Consider the following 10,597-nt stretch of genomic DNA (forward strand, 5'->3'; position numbering starts at 1 on the left):
TTCATTGCATAAACCTCTTGCGTTGGTTGTTGTATTGATTGATCGGTGCTTGTTTGATTCTAGACTTTGTGTTTAGGGTTTGTTTGCGGTAGGAACAACCGTAGGGTTTTTTTGCATGATTTATTGGATTAAGTACAGCGGTTAGACACCTTCTTAGAGACCGAGAGGTGATAAGAAGTTAGGGTTGTCTCATTACCTTTGCATGCTAGAATAAGGATTGCGCGAGAGCGAGTTCGTTTCTTGTCAGGTTTAGGTGTTTTGAGCGATTAGTTGATCTATTTTGGTTTAAGTTGAATTGTTCCTCTATCCTTGGTTGTGTAGTATTCATTGCCATTAGGGTCGAGTGTTGGTGAGACCGAGAGGTGAGTCAACATTAGAACACGTTAGCAATTGTCTCCCGGTTTGGTTGTTTTAGCCGATTAAGAGTAGTTAGGGTTTGTTGAGTGAGACCGAGAGGTGATCCAGTGAGCCCGAGCGATCCTTAGTTGTGTCATCTTTAGGTACCGGTATCTTGACGTCATCCAATCCATTAGCTTGTTAGGCCTACAGTTTGATTCAGACCTAGGTAGACGTTTTTCTCCATCCAAAGTTAACACAGTTAGTTTTCTGTTAAGTTTTCTATTTTAGGTAACTTTTATCAGTTAGTCTAGTTAGTCCAGTTAAGTAATTAAAATTAAAAATCAATTAAATATTATTCTTAGGTAGGTCTTGTCTAGGGTTAGTGATCATTAGCGTTCTTACGTGTCCACGTGTTCGATACTCGGACTTCCTAGGTCTATACTACCTGCGATCGGTACACTTGCCGGTTGTGTGTGGTTTTAGGATTTTTGTTTTATATTTAAAGCTTAGTTGTGAGGGTTATCCGACACACATCAGTACACCTGACTCATCTACACTCGTTACGGGCTGCCATGACATAACTTCTCGATTATCCAAAATGGAAGAAGAAACCTTCTTTACCGGAGACTTAGGCATCCATTTATGTTTACTGTTGTTCGTATGAATGGATGGTTCAGTCTCTGGTTTGCATGTAGAAGGAACAGAAGAATTTTTTCTCCCAATAGGCCGTGATTTAGAAATCGAGTTAGTTTTTGAAGTCGAATCATGGTTTCTATCACTTCTACTAAACATGTTAGGCTTGGTCTGATGAGGACTAAACCTACCAGATTTGTTCTTGTTCGAATCACCATCAGAGGGATTTGCCTTATGATGCCCGAAATTTCGTCGATAGGTATCACGAGGCATACTCCTCTGACAAAATTCATAGTAAGGAACATATGGACGATGTGGACAGTTTCTAGCAATATGATCAGGAATCCCACAATTATAACAAGTTTGACGTTTTATATAAAAATCATTGTGGTGAACCTTTTGTCTTGACCTATTGTGTGGGTCAGTTCGCTTAGCTTGATGTTTACCATTAGACATGTTTTTCGGTTCAACACCCTTTTGTTCATTTGAGCATCTCTCTTTAATGAACTTGGGTGGTGAATAGTTTTTAGCAAATTTTGTATTTTTCACTTTCTTATTAAAAACCACATCATCAGATTTCACAGTTTTAACAGAATTAACCACACAATTGTCTTTGCTCTTAAAAACGGAGCCCACACAACAGTCGAACTAACAGAATTCAAAACAGGCAGTTTTAAAGAAACATCAGAATTATTGTCTTTATTAGACGAAACACAAGAGTCATCATCCTCATCCAGTCCATTCCTCAAAAATTACTTTCTCTGCACATGAAGCAAACACGTTAGAATCGTTCACTCCTGAAGTGGATACATTTGTATTCACAGGATCAGACTTGTCATTCTTATCTTATTTACCGTACTTCATGCCCTGTACCTTTTCTTCCTGTTCTTTGGTGACAGGAAGTCGAACATAATTGTCATTGTAAGGTGGGGGTACCCGACTATATCCTATGCCCTCACCATCGTTTTCCTTCCACCATAACTGATTATCAATCATTGAACTAACTACTTTACTGGAACCCTCGAATTTTTTGAAATCAAATTTAGCTCTTTCAAATTTAGCATTTAAATTCAAAATCTCTATTTTGGAGGCTTCTAGTTTAATGGTTAATTCAGCAATTTCCTGCTTGGCATCTAGGTGGTGACAACACTTTATGCTGAATTCAAATTTAAGCCTAGAAAAATCCTTTTGATTTGCTTCTATTTTATCTAAGAAAGCTTTTTCATTTTTCTTAAGTTTAAAATTTTCAGATTTCACTCTTTCCATGTCTCTAATCAAGTTATCATTGTGGAGTTTATATAAATTAATTTTATCAACACAATCTTGAGAACATGGTTGAAAGCTTACCTCAGATGAGCTGGGAGGAGTGAAGGCCATGAATGCGAATTGAAGTTCCTTGATTAGCTCCTCAGCAGCATTTTCTTCCTCAGCATCCTCATCGTGAGCATAATTGGCGGTCTGATTACCAATGTTGAGAGCAGCCATCTGATCAACCCACGAAAATTGTTGAGCAACCAAACCTCTTTCACCATTTCCCAAACTACCCCCAACTTCTCCTCTAGCATTTCCCACTGGAACCAGCGCCCTCTTCGTGTTTCCTTCCTTTGCTGGGTTGGTACATTCATGAGCAAAGTGACCTGGCTCATGACAGTTGTAGCATCTCAGAGTGTCCTTGTTAAAACCCACCTTCTGATTGTTTGGCATATTCCAATTGTTCCTTCCCGTTCTCTTAGTGAATTTCTTGGCCCGAAACACTGCCAAGTCGATTTGCCAAGAGATATCCATTTCTTCAACATCATCTGGATGGATTTGATCAAGCTCAGCAGCAACTACAGGTTGAACCAGATCACCAGCTAGAAATGCATTGCAGCAGTTCATGAACCATGTCATTAGAGCTATGTTCTCTTGATTTTCTTTCGGGATAGAGGGAATCTGACTGGAGTTCTGACCAGGAGCAACGCCAGATGACAGAGGCTTACCATTATCAGCCGGAGATTGAGCAGATTTAGTGAAAAATACTGGAGCTGGTTGAGGTGGGATGGAAGAAGATTTGCCCTGAGTGGACGTAAACATTTGGAAGTTTCCTTGAGGTGGAAGTTGCTGAGTGGCCTGAAACATTGAGAAGCTGTCCTGTGAGATGAGGGCATTGTTGGAAGCAACATTGTACCAAGCTGCACTGTAGGAGTTTGCATGGTTTATTGCACGTTGCTTGTCATCCATGTCACATGCCTTAATAGTAGCCATCATCTCAGAAATAGACTCTCTGTTGAGATCTTTTGTCTTCTTGATAACAGCAAAATTCATATCCCAACTTTTGGGCAGTCAGTTCACCAACTTGTTGTTTATTTCAGAAGTTGCCAGATAGATGCTTGCAGATCTCATCACAAGAGCTATGAACCTTTGAAGTTGAGTTTCCAACGACTCTCCCAAAACATGATTAAACATATTGAATTTCTGTCGCAGCAGGACTTGGCGACTTCTCTTCATGACTTCGTTTCCTTCATACACCTCGATTAACGCCTCCCACAACTCCTTAGCAGATTGAAGTTCTCTAAAACCCAGAGCAATCTCAGGTGAGAGTGCCATAGTTAAGGTTGAGAGAGCCTTTTCATCCTCTTCAATTTTAGCATGATCATCATCATCGTACATAGCAATAGGCTTCACAACAACTTCAGTTGAGTTCTCACGTTGAGATGTGATGATTTGGGGTCCCCTAACTATGCTTCTCCAGATTTTTGCATCTTTCATCTTAACATACTTCTCGAATCGAAATTTCCACTCGCGGAACCCCTCATGAGATAGTAGACGAGGCACACGAGTGGTGGTCCCCGTTATGGAATCCAGTTCTTGATGAAGTGAAGCATTTGATGACACATTACTGTTAGTTAATTGTTCCATTTTAGTTTAATCAGTCCAAAAGTAATTTTAAGTCCAGAAACACTCTAAAGTCCAATACACAAAGCCCAAACCGGATTGATCAGGCCCAACTAAGTTCACAATTTGCTTTGACCGAAAACAAACTTTGACCGAGAACAGAGTGTGTTGACAGAGAACAACAAATCTTGACTGAGAACCAAGAATCTTAACCGAGAACCACCGAGAACACTATTCCTTGGCCGAAAACACTGATTTTAAGCCGAAAACCCTTGTTTAAAGGCCGAGAACTACTAAGTGTAGCCGAGAACACCCAAATCTACCCGAGAACTGGTTTTATTGATTAAGATTTGCAACTAACTAAATCCCGTGAATTATGGGATTCAAATTTGTTTCCAAATTGACCAAATCTCTAACCAAGAATAAACCCTCTTCTTTTTCTTCAATTAACAACTCGCCGGAAAACAAAAAAACCACCAAACGATTAGATCTTGAATCCGTTGATATCACAATAACGAGCTTGAATAGATCTAAGGCTCTGATACCAATTGTATGTGCCGTGGAGGATCTTTCAATATTATATCAACTGATCTTGATGTTGGTGCGAAAATCCAACACAAGATGATTTAAGAACAAATATCAAGAAGACACAGAATACAAAGGACTACTTCAAAACACACGTTATTATTAACATCGGGTGCTTAAGCACTATGCTTACAATACTTGTCTAATACACCGATGATACTAGATGGCCAAAACCACTAACTTAACCAACCAACCAACCTAAACAAAGAGATCTATATATAAGGTAGCCAACATACTAGCCCAACAAGAGCCCAAAGCCCACCGACATCCATAATGATCTCGGTTTACATACAAAACACAAAAACAAGCCTAACTTAGTGTAAACCATCAAGTATAGACCCAACATCATCAAATAGTTCAATGTCGATAGAAATCTTAAACAAAATGGAGAAGTCGTAAGAAACAGTAGAAAACTTATAGAGGTTTGCAGGAATCATGATTGCGGATTTGTATTATCCATGACCTTTTGGGCTAAAAAATCTAACGGTGGTATGTAACATCTCTAAAGGTTTTGGGTTAAATAAGTCAAGTTCAAAAGTTGAGAGACTAAAATGGAAATTCTGGAATTTTAGTCACATCGTGCTACGCGAAGGAATCATTCATTACATCTTTACGCCACGTGAAGTAGTCACGAAGTAATCGTGCCATTGACTGACACATGGAAACACGTGACAGGACACGTGTCACCATGTAATGACACGTGGTAGGTCTAGTTGTCAACACATCAAGCCTACTTTGTCATTCGCGCTATGCGAGAGGCTATCAAGAATCCTTCGCGTTACGCAAAGGAATAAAATATTTAGAGTCGGTTAACTTGTCCTTTCACGCTACGTGAATGCACAATTTGAGGGTACTTCGCACTACGCAAAGGAACACAATTTTTGGCTATAAATTGATGTGTGTCGGATAACCCTATAACAATGACCCTCACAACTAAGCTTTAAATATAAAACGAAAATCCTAAAACCACACACAACCGGCAAGTGTACCGATCGCAAGTAGTATAGACCTAGGAAGTCCGAGTATCGAACACGTCGACACGTAAGGCGCAAACGATTACTAACCCTAGACAAGACCTACCTAAGAATAATATTTAATTGATTTTTTTATTTTTAATTACTTAACTGAACTAACCTAACTGACTGACAAAACTAACCAAAAATAGAAAACTTAACGACAAACTAACTGTGTTAACTTCAGGTGGAGAAAAACGTCTACCTAGGTCTTAATCAAACTGCAGGCCTAACAAGCTAACGGATTGAGTGACTTCAAGACACCGGTCCCTAAAGATGACACGACTAAGGATCGCTCAGGCTCACTGGATTACCTCTCGGTCTCACTCAACAAGCCTAAACTACTCAAAATCAACTAAAACAACCAAACCGGGAAACAATTGTTAACATGTTCTAATGTTGACTCACCTCTCGGTCTCACCAACACTCGACCCTAATGGCAATGAATACTACACAAACAAGGATAGAGGAACAATTCAACTTAAACCAAAATAGATCAACTAATCGCTCAAAACAGCTAAACGTGACAAGAAACGAACTCGCTCTTGCGCAATCCTTATTCTAGCATGCAAAGGTAATGAGACGACCCTAACTTCTTATCACCTCTCGGTCTCTAAGAAGGTGCCTAACCGCTGTACTTTAACCTCAACTTCATGCAAAAAACCCTATGGTTGTACCTACCGCAAACAAACCCTAAACACAAAGTCTAGAATCAAACAATGCACCGATCAATCAACACAAAACTAATTAACCGACACACGGAGTTTATGTAATGAATCACCAGAATTTCCAGCCCTTTAACACAACCTATTTCATGTATAATCAAACTTTACAATAACAATTAAAGTCTGTCAATCAAACAATCCATAAAACTCATCAAACATTAACAATTATCATCATTTCTAGGTAGAACCGACAAGATTAGCCTCTAATCATATTTGGACAGCCATGAATAATCATTAAAAGCATCATAAAACTCATACCAATCATCTTAACAATTGTCCAGTAATCAATTCTAATCATAAACAATTCAATCTCTCAAGTAATTGCAAAACAATTCAACAATTAAGCAAGAAAATCAAAGTGTATGAACAATGTGTAAAAGAAAGGATATGGAGTGAATATGGGCTGCCCCCGGCTGATGTAAACTGATGAGAAACGATCACCGACACTTGTTCTTGACTCTTCTTCCTTCCTTAGCCGTCACAAGCTCCAACCCTAACCGAACAACACTTGCTTCTCTTCTTTTTTTCTGCCCACTATTGCGATCGGCCAGCCTAGGGATGTTAGGGTTTTTTTATTTTTTCTTTTATGTTATAATATTGTAAGTAATGGGCTTGTATAACATGAATCTGGCCGGGCTTTGAGCTTTCAAATCGTATGCGTAAAAGGCTCGTAAGCTCCTCGAAAGGCTCGGTTTTTCTTCCTTGTAACCCATAACCTACAATATGAATAAGATTATGTAAAACCTATATAAAACAAGTTAAAATACGTAAAATATAATATAAAAACGTGGATAAAATGTGAGGAAAATACGTGTGTTTTACAACACATCATAAATAGACAACGATGGGGTGAAACCCGATTCATCCATCTCACTCCAATACACACTCAACCTCGTAAAATGTGCCACCACACCAATGTTCCAACGTGTTCCTTTCTTGAAGTGCGTGCAAGTAGTAGAAGTTCTGTTGAATTATTCTCTTGGTTACCTGACGATAACTAGGAGTGCTGCCCACGTAAATCCTAGGCATTTCTTATAAAAGCATCTATACAGGGTAGGGTTCTGCCCGATTATTTTATTATATATGGCTAAGACCCTAGTTAAGGATATAGCCCATACCTTGATCAGATAATAAGTGAAATATAGTTTTTATAAGACAAGGGTATCGTTAAATTATTATTTCTTTATAATACAAATATTTATAATGTTTTAAAGGTTGTCAGGAATAGGTGTTTGGAGGCGATAGATAGCAATTAGACAATCTGATGGCTCAGATGGAGTTCTTTTGTTATTAAAATAATGTAAATTATGGTTTTCTAAGTTAAACACTTTTGTACTGACTACTGGGTGTTTAATTCCCGACTTTCAAAATACAATAATATTTTAATTAAGACTTCCGCTTTGCAACCTTGAACTCTGATATATTTACAAAACAGGTACCAATTAATGGTCACACTCCTAGGTTCTAAGTTTGGGTTTGGGTGTGACAGGTTGTTATCAGATCCATCGATCTTAGCGAATTAGGTATTTAAAGATACCTAACCATTGATCAGGGATAAGCTTCAATACTTTATTATATTATAGGGATAAGATAGGTTGGTACTCTTTCCTATTCCTCACTATTGTAATCCTAATAGATGTCGTTCAAGAAGAATATTGATACTTTCTGTCATGAACGTAGAATGGCGAACCATCCAGAACAGATATTCCCAATCATGTAGGAGATGGAAGCGATTGCTACTATGTCGACTTCTTTAGCCAGGATTGGCCAGTTGTGCCTCTAGTACCTTATGGAAGTTAACTTGTATATTTCCCTAGCACGGAAAAATGCCAATCCTCATACCAAGTGATTCACCAACTCCTAAGTATCATCCTTCCAACGAGATGCAATTTGATAACCTAATCAAAACCGAACAAGAGACATCCAGTTGGATGCAATACCACTAAGATCAAAGTAGATGGCGTTTTGGAACCCTAACTTACAACCCAACAGTTTCCAACACAGACTCAGTTGCAGATCCATCTAGAAGACAAAATATAAGGGTGATGCAACCCTAGGAGAAGATTACCTTCCAACTACATTTAAACGTGAATGATGTAGAGACTGATTTAGAAGAAGAATCTGAGGAGGATCCAGAGGAAGAAAGCTTTGAAGAGAAGAGTGATGAGAGAAAATGTCCTTATGTTTGGAATACCATGAGATGTGAATGTCCTAAAGATTTTGGTTGTCAAGATCCATCATTCCACAGTCCATATAATGATTTTTCCATCTTATACTGGTATCGTTCCTACCATATCAGAACAGACAGATGAAATAAGGCAATAGAAGGAAGCTGCCGAAGCTTTTTATAATTTATCGTTTGAAGCGAGTCCCCCACCACCATACCCAAGAAATCATTAAGATAATGTTATAATGGGTTATAGCGATCCACCACCACGGTCTGGATATACCAATTTCATACCACAATCTCAAGAGGAACATCTAGAACGAGCGTTGCATGAACCGATGATTTAGGGAAGATGGTTGCTAGTGAGGATAGCAAGAAAAAGAAAATTTGAAATAAATTACTAAAGAAATGTAGCAAGATGAAGAAGATGATTAAAGACTATATGAAAGATTAGGAAACCTATGTCGTTGTATTTGTATCGCTTGTTTCTGTGTCAGTTTGTAGTATCTGTGTTCGTAATAGTTTGTTTGTAAAATATTTAGGTTTGTAATATACTCTATCTACCAGTGTATAAATAAAATCTTTGGTTCTAAATAGATTCTTTTATAATTAGAAAATTTCAAATCAAACCAATCCTTCACAAAATAAGGAAGTTTCTGACCAAAGAAGCAATAGAGCCAGAACTGAACCTGCTCAAGAGATTCCTGAGCAATTAATAACAAAGATGCAAGAAATGATAACTAGTGCAATGAATCCATTGCTCCAAGCTATGCAAGATGGATCAGCTCATAAAAGTGAAGCCCGACGGTCTAATAGAACTGTCAAATCTAATTCCTGCTCTAACCCTACAAACCAAGGTGAAGAAAGTGATCATGGTTCGAATACTGGTGACGACTTCATCCGAACCTTTAAAAAGAAGTTGAGAATTGAAGGTTGTTTATTTAAAGATTTCATAAACACATGGACCAAAAGAATTTTATGGTGACAAAGGAGCCATAGCCTTAATAATGTGGTAAGAAGAAATGGGTCAATTGTAATAATAAGCAAATGTAGTGAAGAAGAGAAAATTAAGTACACATCTCAGATGTTTTAGGGCAAAACATTAGAGTGGTGGAACACTCTGATAATGTCAAGGGGAAGAGGACCCATGTATCAATTGACATGGGAAGAGTTTAAGAGTTTAGTTCTGCAAAAGTTCTGTACAATGCATGAGACAGACTAAATTCAAACCAAGTTCCTGAACAACAAGGTGGTTGGAACATATCTAAATGACTACAATATGAAATTCCAAGAGTAATGGGGACTTGTTCCTCAATTAGTCACACCGGAGTCAAGCAAGGTAACTCGTTCTATCTGGGGGTTACCTAGGGAAACCCGAGACTTGGTAAGGTCTCATTTGCCATAAACCGTCGATTCCGCCATGGAACTGGCTAGTTATTTTGTGAATGCTATTATCCGAAACAAAGAAGAGGATAGAGGATTTCCTACGATTCTTTCTAGTATGGAATGAGTCAATCATCCACTGATATCTGAAGGGTGATACAACGAATGACTAGAAAAGAAGAGGAAATACTCATTTCAAAGTCAAAGAGGTTGACAAGAGGAGGGGAGGTTTTACCCCTAACTACCCATTGTGCAAGATTTGTAAGAGGCACCATTCAGGCCGGTGCCAATTTGCAGCATCTACATCTGCAGTTTGTGATTCATGTAACAAGACAGGGTATATTGTAGAACATTGTTGGAAGAAATCAACGACTTTCTTTAACTGCAAGGAGACCGGACATCTCAGCTTTGAGTGACCAAAGAAAAATGTTGTTGCTGGTGGAGGTGCTAGAGGAAGCGGCACCAAGAACGATGGGAAGAAAGAAAATGCTCGAGTCTTCATACCGGACACCACCACCTGTATATTCTTAGTTATAACGCTTATGCAATAGTTTTATTTGATTCAGGTGCAAATCAAAGTTTTATAGATTATAATTTTTGTGATCTATTAAACGAACCCTTAAAGAAATTAAATAAAACTATAAACATCGAGATAGCTAGTGGTGAGGTAGTTAAGGTTTCAGAAACCATAGAAAATGGAAATACCTTGTTAGCAGGCTACGTCATACCCGTACAATAGCTGTCTTTGACATAGTTCTAGGTATGAATTGGTTATTCGATAATCATGCTCGTATCATTTGTAACAAGGAAACCAAGCCCCTGAAAAGCGAACAATTCAAATTGACGTTGAAAAGGATGCTGGCCAAGTTAGCATAATT

This window comes from Bidens hawaiensis, unplaced genomic scaffold, assembly GCF_021521415.1.
Source record: "Bidens hawaiensis isolate Kalapana, Puna unplaced genomic scaffold, B.hawaiensis_p1.1 tig00044138_1, whole genome shotgun sequence".
NCBI lineage: Eukaryota > Viridiplantae > Streptophyta > Magnoliopsida > Asterales > Asteraceae > Bidens > Bidens hawaiensis.